We start from the raw sequence: 17,511 nt of genomic DNA on the forward strand, positions 1-17,511 counted from the left end.
CCAATCATTGTAAATATTTCTCATGGACACATTCTTAGAAGGCCTATGAATAACCTGGCCTCTTACTGATTCTCCCTTTTGGAGTCTTACTAGCCAGACTTCCCCAATAACTTTCAGAGAGCGTTTTCCCCCTTTCCGGGTCTTCTTTTTGACTTCTATACGCCATAGAACTTTCAAAAGTCATCACACCAATACTAATATTACCACATACCCTCCAAAAAGCTCCAAGCTGTTTATGCCTATTCATTAAGTTAATACTTTATCAAAACTTGTCCAATTGAGTAGTATTAGCACAGATATTTTACACATTTTAGCACAGACGTGCTCTGTTTAAGGCTGACAGATCCATTAGGAATTAACTTTCTGGTACATTTTCCCTCTGACATTTTCCTCACAACTGCGTTTCCTCATAACTGAGCCATCAGTTATCTCTTGCCTATAGAAAGGCAGATAAGAGAAAAGAAAGCTAAGTGAGAAAAGATATGTAAATAGACTAGCACAATATTGGACACATAAATATTCAATAAATGATAGCAAGTATTCTTACCCTTATCCTCACATTAGTTTATATGTATTAAAAGCTGATTACTGGACTCAACTCTTACTTCCATTGCTCATTAGATCCTCACAGAAACCTTGGAGGAAGCGAGGTTTTATCCCCATTTTACAGGTTGGGAGACTGTAGCCTAGAGGGCTTAAGTACCTTAACTGAAGTCATATAGTCAAGAAATAAGCCTATATTTGTCACAATCACTTGCCCATGCTTTGACGTGACACCACCACCCATCATTTACCCAGCTTCACCAAGGTACTACTAATTTTTTTACTCTTATTCTCCTCTCTTTGCTTCATACTGCCATTGTCACCAACCCAGTCAAATTCACTTTTAATTTTCCAATGTTAGTGAGGGGAATAGAAGGTGGAAATTGAGGTTAAAGGAGGAAACTTTAATGTTATTCAAGGATGACTTCATCTTAACTTCCAGCCTTCGTCTACCCATTCTCTGCTCCAGTCACACGCAGAGTATTTGCTATCTCTTCCATAACTCTTGACTTTTCTTGTCTTTATGCCACTTTTCTTTTCTCCATTTGCAATGAATCTCCCTTTCCCTTGGTTCTTCACCATTTCTTACTCCATACTCTCCATTAAAATTCAAATCTACCTTTAAAGCCCAACTCATATACCAGTTCTGTCCTGCAGTCTCCTGGATCTGCCAAGTCAGAACTAACCACTTGCTCCTCCGTGCTCCTGCAATGGCAATGATGTTAGAAGGGCGAGTGATTTTACAGCTCGCTCACCACCTGTGGGAAATATGTCCTATTTGCCCTTCCACATCCTTTCTCCACCCAACTCTATATGGATGGCTTGCATGGCCTATCTTAGTAAGTGTCCTTGCTCTGGCTTCCGTTTGGCTCACCAATGAAGAGTACCAATAGAAGATTGTAGGGAACGAAGGAGGGGAGTGAAGTTAGGGTATTAATTCTTGCCAAATTGCTGGGAGTTGGCTGCATCCCCCAACTAACATACAGTGCTTCTCTGTGGGGCGTCACAGCATCTTTGGGGAGGACTCTATCTCCAGCAAGGCTTCCTTTCTCTTTCATCTCCTATAAAGTAGCCACACTTTTACTGAACCCAGGGCACTACACTATCTCTTGATTCTCTACATTGGGCCCAATTTATCCTTATTGATGTACCCCTGATTTCCTGCTGAGACCCTGTCTGATGAACTTTGTAATATGCTCTTCTAAGCTGTTAATTTTACAAACCATATTATTACACTTATTAGAAGAATGTCTTCAGGATGTGTCAGTAAGCTCTGATTGATGATAATGGTAAACAGCTAGAATTTATGGAACATAAAGCATGCTTTGGTTACTCTCTTGAGTACACTGTGTGCATTATTCTAATTAATTAAAATCACTATTAGCTAAGCAAGGCACACAGATGCTAAGAGGTTCCCAGAAGTAACTTGCTCATGGTCACTCCAGTGTCTCAGTAGTGTTTAGGACTCAGATCTGTCCAAAGCCTAAACCTTAAGTTCTAGGTCTAAGCAGTGGCTCTCAAACTTGAGTATGCATCAGCATCACCAAGAGACCTTGCTGAAACAGGTAGTGGGCCCCACCCCCAGAGTGTCTGAGTCTGTAGGTCTGCAGCAGGGCCCAAGACTTTCACTTCTAAAAATTCCTACGTGCAGCTGATGTGCTGGTCTGGATACCAGACTTTGAGAACCACTAGTCCAGGCATTTTAGGTCCAGAATTTCAGGTGTTAGAATAATTTTCTGGTGATAAATGTCCCCCCCCAAAAAAAACAGCACTGCATTTTTCTGTTTGTAAGGAGGTAATAAATTCAATCTTAAAGAGTCAGTAATGGGACTAAGTATCTAAGAAAGAAGAGTTATTCTCCAGGAAGATGGGAGGAGATGGACATTCTAAGGACAGGAATGCCCTTTCAGGAAACTTGCAAAGGGAACAGAAAAATAACATAGTAAGATTCTGCTATCCAGTGTTCACAGAACATGAGTGGGATACTCTTGACTGTAAAATGGGAAGCCAACTTTTGCTCACCATATACATACCTTATTCAGTACAAATGTTTATTAAGAATCTCCAAAAGCTAGACACTAGGCATCAGGGCTACACTGATAGAGCAGATAAAGTGCCTGGCCTCACGGAGCTTGTGCTTCAGAGGATGTACATCAGCTAGATAGACTGAATGATGGATACTATATTGGGTTCACACTTCGTCTCAAGAAAAAAATATATCCATACACGTGATCCAGGAGTCAAATGGCAAAAGACCTAGCCTCAAAGTGAGTGTTAATTTCATTAAATGGTAGGTAAAAGTTATTTTATATGCTGAGATAGGCTCTGCTTAAAAGACACACTATTCCTCCAAACGTATTAGTCAAGCCAGCTTATAAACCTGTGACTTTTTCTAGGAGAAATGTTGCCTTCTTTCCCAAGAAGGGAGCAGTAGGGGTCGGGGTGGAAATAGTTTCATCATCAGAGGCACAGTCTCACTACTACTGCTCAGCTCCAATTCGCAACCTTCTGAATGGTTTCCAGACGAAATAATTTAGCAAAGTGATGAAGAAAAAATGGCCCATTAATCTTACGATGCGTGTTATAACTTAACTCTGGGTTTAGCATAGGAAAAACATTATTTGCATTGATTATAAATATGCTTTATGGCTGCATATATTATTCACTCTGAACATTCTAAAATTATTAGCTGGGTTGACATGATGAACTGCACAAGAGTACTTCTAGATGGCATCTCAATGTCATCTGTTACTCACATCATATAGGTCTAGAAATCAATATGTATTTTACTCAATATGAGATCTTATTCCAAACACCAAAATATGCCTGTTTTTATTCGATGGTTATCATCATGAAACTACCAGCTAAACATCATTTAGAAAATTCAAAGCAAGTAAATTACTGTATTAACTGTCCAACTATGATTATGACTTTCCTCCACTTACAGCTGAACCTAATATAATGATCTGGTCAGTCTGACTAGGAGGATTTATTCATTAATTTACTCAAATGTTCTGAGGTATATTTTGAAGGACTTAAATTACGGTCTGCTTTGTAGGATCCAACAGTAAGGCTGCAGGTTTATCTCCTACAAGTTCTGTGACCTTGCCCAAGTGACTTAGCATCTCTGAGCCTCACTTTCCTAATCTGTAAAACGGAAACAATAATAGAACCCAAGTTGTAAAGCTGAAGGAAAAAAAGTAATATGGTAATGTATTTTGGCACAAAAGAGCAGTTACGCTGATGGTCATTATTTGTGAATACTGTTGCTCAGATTATTGAAAACCTGTTGTGTGTTAGGTACTGTTCAAGGACTAGAATTTTAAGACTGTTCTTCACCTTTATCCCAGTTTTACCTGCAAAGTTCTGCCATGCACTGGAAAAACATACTGGTATTTCTAGGGAAGGGGACCACTCAGGTGACATTTTTGTTTCACCAGGTATATAAAGTATACAAAGGTTATAGTGTATCTTTTAAGTCCTTTGGACGTCTAGTTACCTTTCACTAGAATGATTCTAGTAGATCCTGATAGATACCTGAGACAAGGTCAGGTCAGTGATGTTGGTACCTTTTCTGGCTTAAGAGCATAGGGCAGAAACACAGGAAGAGAGGTCTTCCTTTTCCACTCCTGTTACTAAGAACCCTCTCGAATAATGACAATCTGAAACAGATCACTACGTTGTTGCATGTTGTAGAATCAAAGCAGTGTACAAAGCAAAGAGCACTGGCCTCCATTATACTTGCATTTCACTTGATATTCACTTTTCTAGACCGTGGAGAAAGCAGATGTTCCAACACTTTCCAGGTACTGGAATATTACCATCTGGCAATCTCCACCACTGCATGTTTGATCACACCATTCCCTGCAAATGGAATGCTGTTCCATCAAGGTCAGATTGACCAGTGCAAATACCTGATTTTATCGTACGGTCAGAACCAAATTAACTTACTGAAATTCTGCCCAGCTCAGGGTCTACCTTCTCTGTGAAACCTCCTGTGAGATCCCAAGTTACAAACAACTCTATCTTCTTCAGAAGACATTGTATACTATATAAATAGTAATTTACATATAAATATATGTATATGTGTGTGTATTTCTTTGTTACATTAAGTTACAGCTCCTGTGGTTTCTCTTCTTAACTAAACTGGACCCCCTTATCATCACAGTGGCCATGTACATCATTGTATCCTCCAAAAAATCCAGATAATAATATCATGGATTCAGTATATAGTTGTTTAATAGAAAACAATTAACTAACCACTGCAGAATACTAGTGTCTCTCAAGGTGTGTTCAGTGGATCATAAATCCTATGAGACAGTCCATGAAGGAAAAGATTTCAAATAAATTTGGCATCTGTTGTCCACTACATCTCCTTATCAGAGACTCATAATTCTCAAGACTCGTAAAAAGCTCTGTAGCAAAGAAACTTGACTTAGTTTGACCCAGTATTTCTCTTACAAGCGTATCAGTTCTGGAGGTCAAGGACATTTTCCACCTCTAATACAACATCTCTACTGCCTAGTAGAGTGCCTGGCACTTAGTAGACACCTAATAAATATTTGAATAAGTTTCAACATACATTCCCCTTTTAAGCTATAGAAGAAAAACATAGTATATAGTATATTTTGATTTACTTGGGGAGAATAATAATATGAATAGATAAATTTACACAAATCATTTTAAAGTATATATATTTGATAATACTTTTTTCCACAAATCTACACAATGGCACATTTAGTGGTGATAGTAAACGAACTACATTTGCTTCTGAAAACTTGCTAAGAAGGATGGCTACTAAAAACTACAACTTGAACCCAAAACAATTGATTTAGTTCATTGGTCCCCACTCCTTAGCAGTTTTAATATAGAAGAAAATAGACGCATATATTTCTTTTCTGCCATAATATGACATCACAGAAGGAATGCTATGTTATTAGCTAGAAATAAGATTTGCTTTTGTTATTTTAGTACATTTGATCACATAAGAATAATTCTAGATTTTTTTCCCCTCCTGTGACTCTCATAGCATCCCCATCTAAAATAGACTTTGGAGATTTAGATCAAATGTCATATCAATTGTCCTAGACTGCTTACTATGTGCTTTCACTATAGATTTTAATGTCAATAGAGAAAGGAGAAGGAAAAGTCAGAGCGAAATGAAACAGGTGTATGCAACACCCCTCTCTACTACCGACATTTCTCAGAATTCTGGAGGAAGTTGCATCTATAAGTGGAAAGTTTTTCACCATGGAACTCACGGTGGTTGAACTTCTCATGAAGAATTTTTTTTTTTCACTACTGAAGAAAAATATGTTTGATTTTACCATAACTGAAAAGTTCTCCCGTTTCTACTTCTGAGGTTTGCCCTCAAGACTACTGTTTACCTAATGGAAGTGACTCCTATGCATGGAGGAAAAAGTGCACTATTTGAAGGAAAAGCTAAAGGAGTGATATATTCAGGTAGCTCCTCATTCCACCAATGAAAACGTACACATAGATTTTCCACTTTACACCTCATTTTCCACCTTATTTTCATGATTTTGAAATGAATATGTAGGGTCTGATGAGTTTGTCAATAGTCTATAATTATTAGTGTTATTAAAATAGAATACAAATGATAAGCCATATGTAAAAATGCTGTGTGAATAAACTGCTATACCCCAAATAATACAAATGAGTGAATGGCAGTAAATGCTAAGAGGGATTAACAACATAAAGGTTATTAAAAACATGATGACCGTATTTCATATTTTTGTGTCTTTTTCTCTCTCACTCTTTTTTTTTTTTTTTTTTTTTTTTTTTTTGGTATGCGGGCCTCTCACTGTTGTGGCCTCTTCCGTTGCAGAGCACAGGCTCCGGACGCGCAGGCTCAGCGGCCATGGCTCACGGGCCCAGCCGCTCCGTGGCATGTGGGATCTTCCCGCACCGGGGCACGAACCCGCGTCCCCTGCATCGGCAGGCAGAACACTCAACCACTGCGCCACCAGGGAAGCCCTTCTCTCTCACTCTTGCTCAACTCCTAAATAACTAAGAGAATATGCTCACAAATGGTAAGCATGTTTTGGATGTTCGATGTGTGTTTGTGGGGAAGAACAAAAAAAAATCTGCCTCAATTAGGTCAAATATCATACAAGAGATGAATGAGATTAGAGTTGGGATTGGGATTTGTTAGTTACTCAATAGCTAACCAGTCACAGATATGACAGCGTAGTGCAATATGCAAATATACTTTTAAACAACTTCTCTTAAGTTATCTACTGTCTGTAAAGACAATCACACTCAACTGCTCTGCACTTAACCCCAGAGCTTCTGAGTTAGAATCTGTTAGAAATAGGTACACGTTTCATTGCTTTGGCAACATTACATGGCTCTGCATCAGGCAATACAACTGCTAAGATCACACTGTGGGAATTCAGGAAAGGCTAGTGTCCAGTTCTGGTCGTTCTACCACCCAACTGTGATCTAGGGTAAATTCCTGATTATAAAAAAAAAAAAAAAAAAAACCCTGAAGATGCTGAAACAGTATTTCCTACATCACAGGGTCGTCATGGGGATAAAAGGTCATTAGGATAAAGTGCCTCTCACCCAGGAAACACTGATAAATGCTACTGATGCTACCATCATCATCATCATGACCGATCACGAACATATTGCCACATGGAAATTCAACATTCCCTGGGCCATTCACAACTCTCCTTTAAAGGACTCATATTCTATGTGGGGTCTTAACACCTTCAAATAACAGAAAATACAAGTCTTTACGCCTTTTTTTCTGTAGCTAATTTTGGCATCTTTCACCTCTGTCCACTTAACTGTTGGTTTAGCACATTCTTGTCACACAAAGAAGCTACTTCTCAAAGAGAGGAGCAATGTGTCAAGTGACAAAGACATTGAGTGAAGTCTTTCACATCCTAGATTGCCCACGGTACAGCTCAGCTGGTCTCTGGGTTGGAAGGCCTGGGTCTACTTTGCTCGTCTGTTACAGGGGAAGGGACATGGTCCTCAGCATGTGGTCTGTGAAACAGAGGCAGCTGCGGGTAGAATTATAGCACAAGCAGAACTGGCTTCAATTCTTCCTTCTTAGGTCTTTTTCTTCTTGTTCAGCTGTTCAAGGAACTTGCCTGCCCTCTGTCCCTGCCAGGACGATGTTACGTCTGCCTGGATAAGTAGGTCACCATTGTATATCAGGAAAGGTCTTATTTGTAATCATCAGGAACCAGATACGGCTAATTTGAGCAGAAAAGGAAACTTTTGGAAGTTTATGGTTAGGCCTCAGTAACTAGAAGCAGACGAAACAACCGAAAGCCAAGGCTATGCTATTGCAATTTATAGGATCAGGCCAAAGTGATGTTATAAGTCCTAGCTGGCCTTGCTACCAAGCAGCAACAGGAAACAGGAGGTTGACCCAGCACTGCTGGCCTTGCTTCTTTACATCATTTATTTGTAATTCAAAATCCAAGAGAGGGGTGCAGTTGGCCAACCCGAGGTCGCCCGACTGTTTTCCATCTGTAAGGGAGACTGAGCATGTGAGTAAACAGTGTACCTGACATGTTCAGCTTGTATAACGAGAGGAAGGCTCTGTTTCTCACCAAGACCCACAAAGTGGAAAATTCCCCAAAGAGAAAGGAATTTCAGATCAGATGCTTGAAAAGTTGAAAACAACAACAACAACAAACAAATGCAGATGTGGAATTAAAGACATGGAGTCATTAAGAACCTCTATGTGGAGTGATTCAGACCTGAGTTCACATCTGGAGCAAGCTACTCAATCTTGCTGAGCTTCAATTTTCTCTAAAAGAAACAACGTGGAAGATGATATCCACATGTAACTTGTGGTACACATGAAGGAGGGTAGTACAGTATATGATGCCTGGCACATCCTATGCATTTTCTAAAACTACTAGTAGTACTATTATTATTGTTACTTATTATACAATTTACTGTAGAAATTAACAGGGAGAGTATTAATAAATGTTAATATAGTGCTAAGTGTCACATTTATGATCTCAGCTAAATATCTGTTGATTCAACAAACATTCCACATATCAGAAAATAACCTGTTAGTATATATATATATATATTTTTTTTTTTTTACAGAAGAAAAGAAACCCTGAGGCTTAGAAAGTGTAAACAATGTACCAAAAGTCACTCATTTAAGAGGTAATGCAATATTATTCAGCCTTAAAAAAATGAAGGAGATCCTTTCATTTGTGACAATATAGATGAAACAGGAGTGCATTATGCTGATGAAATAAGCCAGACAGGATAAATACGAATGATATCATTTATATATGGAATCTAAAAAGAAAAAAAGCCACACTCATAGAAACAGAGTAGAAAACTGGTTGCCAGGGGCTGGGGTGTGAGTGGGGAAAAGAGGGGAAGATTGGTAAAAGGGTACAAACTTTCAGCTGCAGGATGAATAAGGTCTGAGGATCTACTGTATAACATAGTTACTACAGTCAATAATACTGTATTGTATAACTAACATTTTCTGAGAGAATAGAACTTAAGTGTTCTCACCAAAAAAAGAAAAAAAGGAAAAAGGTGTCATGAGCTGTTAGATGTATTAATTAATGTGATGGGAAGGATCCTTTTGCAATGCATATGTATATCAAATCATCATGATATACTCTTTGACTATCTCACAATATTGTCAATTATACCTCAATAAAACAGGAAAAAAAGAGGTAATAAAGATGAGATTCCAATCCAGGATTATCTAGCTCAAAAAACTACACTCTTAACCATTACAATATAGTATCCATCCATATGTTGTAACTGTAAAATGCTTAACACAAAGGAAACGTTAACTAAATGGTAGCTATTCTAACTCTAATGCTTACTAGATATTAGTTATGTGGTATGCTTTACTTCTAACTACAAGGGTATAAGGTGCAAAGTCTTGCTACAGAACATAAAAGCCCCTGTGGTACCCTGTAGGATCTCTCATCTCTCAACCCAGAGTCTCCTCAAGTTGGAGGTCTTTACCCCATTTATAATGTGGGAATAATGCCTTTCCCACATTTGCACTGGGCATGAAAATCCATACTTCCAGGTGTATACGGAACCTCCACTTAGCTCCTCGTCACCTTGGAATCACCACACCAAAGATCATTTATTCCATTAATATAAATGATGTAGGGATAGAAGTACAGAATATACAGAGAGTGTTGGAGGAATCCAAACAACAAGTCCTCCACTCTCAAAACAAGTTTTAGAGTTCCAAAAGTAAAGAGCAATGTTTGGAAATAAAACTAAAAATGAAACTAACATCTACAATTAGCCAAGTATTTATTATGGGCCAGGCTACTTACTAGGCACTTGATAAACATTACAGCTCATCTTCCTGCAGTCCTTCAAAGCATATAATATTGTTTCTATTTCATAGAGAAGAAAATTGTATCTAAGCAGGTTAGTGATTAGCCCAAGACCACAGGGCTAGGCTGTAAGAAAAGAAGGCCAAGTTTCACTGGTCAAAATGGTGATGGATGTTATAACTAGAAGATTATGGCTAATCAAATAAAAATATTCAAAACGGTCCTAATGTATTATGAGGATTTCTTTAGAATAACTTGGGTGCCTTAGTGAATACAGTAGTGGTAGGCACTACAGTCTCTTTAATTTGCTAATCATACAAATCTACTTTAATATTCTTGGTGACAAGGAGCTAACTACTGATAAGACAGCTTCTTCAGTTTTGGGGCTACTCCAGGGTGAAATGCCGGAACGTCTTACTGCCTGCAATGTTACCTAGTTCTACCAGGGGGAATAAAGCAGAACAAGTAGCCACTGTTCTTGACAAATGGATACAGTTTCAGTTTTTCAAACTATGAGTGTCAGATTCATTCATTGTATCAGATAGATCTGTCAAATGGCTTTGCCCATTTACTAATGGATGGCACACTGCAGACACACGTTGGGTCAAAGGACTCAATGTCACCTCATTGATACTGTCATCAATATAATTTGTATTGGCATTTTGTCTCACCCTGACTTTAAGGACTCTGTGAGGAGATCCAAGTCTCCAGACCATGGACTGATCACCTCTGCTTGACACAGTATTCTCTGCTCATTTCCAGAGGGGACCAAGGATGAGCTCTTGTACTTCTGAGTCTATTCACCCTACCTGGCAACACATACTAGCTGGGCTGCTTGGATCAAGCAGGAGCCCCAGAGTTTAAATTTCCAGCTGCATTAGAGGAAACAGAGGCTATGCCCCAATCCCATAACCCCTCACTTCTTACTGCTAGCCTATCCTAGGCTGTTCTTGCTGATAGGAGTACTTCATGCTAAAAATTAATTTTGCTTACCTGATGGCAGTCACACAACCTCAAATGCCATTTTTATAAATAAGGCAACCACCAATGGAGTGTGGTTTAGGGTTTTTTCTTCTGTAGACCCTGCCTACCCTATAAAATCTCCCATTACTGCATCATGGAGACTATAATCCCTTTCCGAGGGAATAGATTCTTTCCAACCATAAGATGAAATAAGAACCTACATTTCCATACTGCCCAAAAGGAAATACATTGATTACAAAATGCAGGAGAATGACTGATTTTCCACATTTGTTGTGTTCATTAAAGGGTTTTTGAATAGACTTGACAGTATTAAAGAAGTTCAACACACACAAAATAAAAATTAATAAATGAAGAGAAAAAAATTGCATTTACAACAAACAACAAAATAAACACATTGATGTATAAAAGGTTGTTATACATCGATGAAAAATGGATGCCATAAAGTCACAAAGTAAAAAGTATTAACAGCCAATAAAGATATGAAAATATGTTCAACCTTGCTATTATTAATCAAAGAAATACAAATAAAATAATTCAGGTGTCATATTTTACTGACTAGAATGACAAAGTTTTAAAAAACTTGATAATACTGGTATTGATATTGATAATACTGGTACTGATGAGTGTGTGTAAGAAACCACACTAGATGTTAAATTCTTGGTAGAAATAAAAAGCACGGTAACCTTTCTGGAAGACAATATGTCAGTATGTACCAGAACTGACAACCAGCCATTCAAGTTCTAGAAGTCCATTCTAAGGAAATAAACAAATGCTCAAAGACATATGAACAAGGATGCTTGTCTCATTGTTTAGCAGAGCAAAACAGGAATAATCTAAATGTTGAACAGTAGGGACTGGTTAAATAAATAACAGAATGCTGTTCAACCATTAAAAATGATGCTGCAGATTTTTATTAGGTGATGAGTAATCATACTTATATTATTAAATAAAAATGTTATAGAACTGTTTTGTAGTTTGATATAATAATTAAAGGTATTTTATACTTGCATTGTATTTATATGCACCCCGTCACAAAAAAGTTTCAAAAGATACCCTCAAAAATGTTACAGAGATGATTTATCAGAAATGGGATTTTGAGTTATTTTTCCTTTTTTCTTTAAATCCTTTCAATTTTGGAGTTTCTGCAATGAGCCTGTATTATTTTTACAATTAAAAATATTTAAATTTACAACAAAAGGATCTAAATTCCTCCAGTTTTCCATTTATTTTCCACCCTGGCTCAGGGTATTTGTTTAAAAAAGAAAAAAAATCAGCTTATTTTCTCTTTTGTATCAATCTAAATTTACTTTTCATAAGTTAACTATTTTAGTCTGGCAAAAGTTTCACACAGGAAAATTGTTAAGGGCTGAGTATTCTATTACCTTTAAAAGCACTGGAAACTTTGAAATTATTTCTTTCAGAATTTTCACATAATACTGAAAGTCGGGGGGGAGGTAGCAAAATGAAGAGAAATAGATAGTAGTAGTCAACTTCAATTAAGAAAAAGCAACAAGAGGCAGTTTGTACTCTTTTGATACGGCAGAAGCCCCATGTGTCAACTCATGCTAAAAAATGTATATACACACACACACATATATATGTTTCTGTGTATTATATGTATATGTGACACACACACATAATTAATCCACAGCCTTAGGCTAATCACTCATTGTGGCAGAAACAACGAGCTGTTGACTACACTTTAATTAGCTCCTCCAGCCTGTAGAGGCATCACTAGGACCAAGATAGGAACAACATTCTCCATCTCCGCTTGCATCTGGGTATGGTTCTATCCCAAAGAATGTGACCAGAGGTGACCTGAAGAGTTTATGTCTGAAGGATAACGAGTTGATAATTGTAGCTTGCAGCTTCCTCCCTCCTCTCCTTTTTAGGACAAACGTAGAGCCACTTGATGAAGGTGGTGGGTCCCTGAATAACTGAGCAGAAAACTGACCCTCAGACCACCAAAGTCCATACTACACTCCTGAGTGAGTGAGAAATGAACTGTCCATGTGTTGCTCCACTGAGGTTTAAGGTTTATTATTTAGTGTTTAACTAACGCATTTTTTCTTTAAACCTCAGTTGCCTTCTCTGTAAAATAAAGTCTTTGAAAAGGATCCACTGTAAGTTTTTTCCCTTGCTTATGTTTTTATCTTAGTTTTTAATTCTCAGAAACACTGCACGCATTTTACCTTTTACGTTAGTAAGTCTACTTTTTTTCCCACGAAGACGGGTTCTTCAAGTTATGGAGAAGTCATAGCAGACTGTTGCTTCAGTTTAAGATACGCATTCACATATGAGATGAGAAGGGTGAGGACCCAGAGAAACGCCTTTGACAGAGGGGAGTGAGAGCATACTGAAGAATGTTTAGTAATAAAGAATTCAGATGGGAGAAACGGATGGGTTACATCTAACAGATTTGCTCAAAGGAATTCTGGAAAGGCAAATATGTGAAAATGTATAGCAAAGACATGAAATGCCTTTTGGTCCCTAAATGGATTTCATTTCAAAGACGTGCACATTGCAAATACATGTACCGTAACACTTCTCTGTCCACTTCTAGAATTTTCTAAAGCCTGACAGAACATCTGCAGAGAGAGGATGTCATTCCAAGATAATCGACCGCAAGTTACTAAATTAAGTTAAAAATGTCCTTAACCTTGAACAGTTTTTAAAGAGATTTTAGAAGAAAGGAGCCCTCCAGGGGGTTGTATAACTATATAATTGTACCCTTTCTAAAAGGCTATTTACAGATACATAATGTTTCCCCTCCATTCTTTAAAGTAAAATATAGGATAAAAAAAATAGTTTGGGGATAATATTTGTTTGGGACAGCAGGCACTGCTAATCAGTACCACTCTCTCCTTATTCCTTACTATCAGAGCCCTGGTTTAGGAGACCCCATTATCCTTAAGGCTAAGGTGGCCAGTTTAAAATCCGAGCTGATGAGATCTAAGTGCAAGTCTGCTCACCATCTGTGGTAAAAAATTTGCTCTCTGAGTTAGACACTGCCTTTTTTTTCCTTACTTAATTTCTTTTTCTTTTTTCCTTTTCTTTCTTCCTGCCCAAATTGTTGGAACACTATTGGAGATTCTGGGGTCACTTTGAAGCTATGTGGACGTGCTAGACATGTGGAAGCTGGAAGAGCGAAGCAACCCAGTCCCCTGGTGATGCCCTTCAGCAGCTGGACTAACGCTAGAGGGACTATCTCCAAACTTCCTGCTACCCGTGGAAAGTAAGGTAAATCACTCATTCACTTTCTGTTACCTACTAACTGATCCAGAACTCTAACCTCAGGGTTCTAGAACCCTTCTCAGTATCCCATAGTCATACTCATGTTCCGGACTCCTGATCATCAGACTTGCTTATAGCAGATGTATGGGGAGGGCGGGCTCTTCTGGAAGCCCTCATACTTCCTCCCCTACCCCCACCACACACAAATAATGATCTTTATGTCCACTCATCCTTCTATCTACACTCAGAGGCCAGGGCCCCCAGGAAGGCTTCACTGACAACCCTTTACTCCTCTCTACATGCAGAAAGGGTAGAGGTGTGGGCTCTGGAATCAGACTTCCTAGACTTGAATTCTTAATCTGTTACTTAGCAGTTTAGGACATGGGCAAAGTAGTTACCTTCTCTGGACACCCCTGTAAAAGAGGAACACTAAGTAGCACCTATGTACCTTACTGAAAGGATTAAATGAGCAAATGCAGGTAAAGTTCTTATAATTTTTTCTTGGGTCAATCAATTCTAGCTGCTATGGTTACCTTTGGCTAATTTAGGGCAGAGTCCCTTTGCCCTCCTTTGGTTCTCTGGGCCCGTCTCATTCACAACACACACAACCGCATACTGCAGAGTTTTGAAAGGTGGTTCTCAAAATGTGGTCCCTGGGCCAGCAATATCAGCCACACCTGGGAACTGGTTAGAACGCTGGCACTGGAGCCCAGCAATCTGTGTTTTAACAATATTCTCAGGCAAATCTGATGCACACTAAAGGTTGACGACAACTGAGAACATCTGTCTCACACTCTCCTGGAGGCATTCACCAAAAATAGAGTTACAGGACCTTACACCTGACCAGCTGGAGAAGGGGTCTAGTAATTGCCCTGGGTATCATGCTTGTCATGATTTTTCAGCACATAAATGTTTGAGAATCACTGCCATTTTGAATGTGTGTTTCACTTGTCTGTTTTTCCAGTGGACTTTACTTCCTTGCAAGGGAGGTTTGTGAAGATTTGTTGCTGTTGTTTGCATTATTAGTTTTATTATGCTAATTCTAGAATCTCTGGTGCATAGTGCAATCTCAGGCAGGAAGTAGTGGCTCATTAAAACAGGTATCCCAAAAGTCTTAGTAGAACTTCAAGATTAATTCCTTCAGGAAGAAGTAAAATTGTCATTAGATGCAGATGATATGATACTATATAGAGAAAACCCTAAAGACTCTACATGAAAACTACTACAACTGATAAACGAATTCAGCAAGGTAGCAGAATACAAGATTAACATACAGAAATTGGTTGCATTTCTTTATACCAACAATGAAATATCGGAAAGGGAATGTAAAAAAACAATGCCTTTTAAAATCACAACCCCAAAAATAAAATACTTAGGAATAAACCTCACCAAGAAGGCAAAAGACTTATACACGGAGAACTGTAAGACATTAATAAAGGAAAGTGAAGATGATTCAAAGAAATGGAAAGACATCTCATGTTCTTGGGTTGGAGGAATTAATATTGTTAAAATGCTCATACTACCCAAAGCAATCTACAGATTTAATGCGATCCCTATCAAATTACCCATGACATTTTTCACGCAATTAGAACAAATAATCCTAAAATTCATACAGAACCATAAAAGACCCAGAATTGCCAAAGCATTCCTGAAGAAAAAGAACAGCGTTGGAGGCATAGCCACCCCAGACTCAGACAGTACTCCAAAGTCACAGTAATCAAAACAGCGTGGTATTGGCACAAAAACAGACATATGGATCAATGGAACAGAATACAGAGCCCAGAAATAAACCCACACACCTCAGTTAATCTTTGACAATTAATCTTTGACAAAGGAGGCAAGAATATATAATGGGAAAGAGACAGTCTCTTCCGCAAGTGGTGTTGGTAAAGTTGGACAGCCTTATATAAACCAGTGAAGTTAGAACACATCCTTTCACCATACACGAAAATAAACTCAAAATGTCTTAAAGACTTAAACATAAGACATGACACCATAAAACTTCTAGAAGAGAACACAGGCAAAATATTCTCTGACATAAATCATACCAATGTTTTCTTAGGTCAGTCTCCCAAGACAATAGAAATAAAAATGAAAATAAACAAAGGGGACCGAATCAAACTTACAAGCTTTTGCACAGCAAAGGAAACCATAAACAAAATGAAAAGACAACCTACAGAATGGGAGAAAATATTTGCAAATGATGCGACCAGCAAGGGCTTAATTTCCAAAATATACAAACAGCTCATACAACTTGATGACAATAAAAGCAAACAACCCAATCAAAAAAATAGGCAGAAGACTTAAAGAGACATTTCTCCAAAGAAGAAATACAGATGGCCAATAGGCACATGAAAAGATGCTCAACACTGCCAATTATTAAAGAAATGCAAATCAAAACTACCATGAGGTACCACCTCACACCAGTCAGAATGGCCATCATTAAAAAGTCTACAAATAACATATGCTGGAGAGGGTGTGGAGAATAGGGAACCCTCCTACAACACTGTTGGTGGGAATGTAAGTTGGTGCAGCCACTGTGGAAAACAGTATGGAGGTTCCTCAGAAAACTAAAAATAGACCTACCATATGATCCAGCAATCCCACTCCTGGGCGTATATCCAGACCAAACTATAATTCAAAAAGACACGTTCACCCTGATCTTCACAGCAGCAATATTCACAATAGCCAAGACATGGAAACAACCTAAATGTCCATCAACAGATGAATGGATAAAGACGATGTGGTACATAGATACAATGAAATACTACTCAGCCATAAAAAGAAGAATGAAATAATGCCATTTGCAGCAGCAACATGGATGCAACTAGAGATTATCATACTAAGCAAAGTAAGTCAGAAAGAGAAAGACAAATACCATGATACCACTTATATGTGGAATCTAAAATATGACACAAATGAACCTATCTATGAAACAGAAACAGAATCAGAGACATAGAGAATAGACTGGTGGCTGCCAAGGGGGAAGCAGGTGGGAGAGGGATGAACTGGGAGTTTGGGATTAGCAGATGCAAACTGGTATATATAGATTGGCTAAACAACAAGGTCCTACTATATAGCACAGGGAACTATATTCAATATCCTGTGATAAACCATAATGGAAAAGAGTATGAAAAAGAATGTATATACATATGTATAACAGAGTCACTTTGCTGTACAGCAGTAATTAACACAACGCTGTAAACCAAGTATACTCCAATAAAAAATAAGTTAATTAAATTTTTAAAAAGATTAATTCCTTCAGAAGAACAAGTACTACACATTCACAAAAAAAGCACCCTTTGAAAGTTTAAATTTTTGAATTTCTTTGCCACTTCCTTAGTTTTGATCATCTTGGACAATATATTTTCAATACTGACTTTTAAAAAGAATTGTGTTTCAGTGTTTGCTATCCTTAGACAGAAAC

The 17,511-nt window shown here is 38.1% G+C and overlaps 1 protein-coding gene across 1 annotated transcript in view; it reads right to left on the reverse strand.

Annotated features, from left to right (window-relative positions):
- Nucleotides 1–694: 694 nt before the first annotated feature.
- The window catches only part of LOC141276833 (uncharacterized), a 41,038-nt gene continuing 24,221 nt past the window's right edge, over nt 695–17,511 (reverse strand). The window contains exon 4 of the mRNA XM_073794248.1: nt 695–14,497. The gene's annotated coding sequence lies outside the window, so the exon portion shown is untranslated. The remainder of the gene's footprint in view (nt 14,498–17,511) is intronic.

This window comes from Tursiops truncatus, chromosome 17 (genome assembly GCF_011762595.2).
Source record: "Tursiops truncatus isolate mTurTru1 chromosome 17, mTurTru1.mat.Y, whole genome shotgun sequence".
Lineage (NCBI taxonomy): Eukaryota > Metazoa > Chordata > Mammalia > Artiodactyla > Delphinidae > Tursiops > Tursiops truncatus.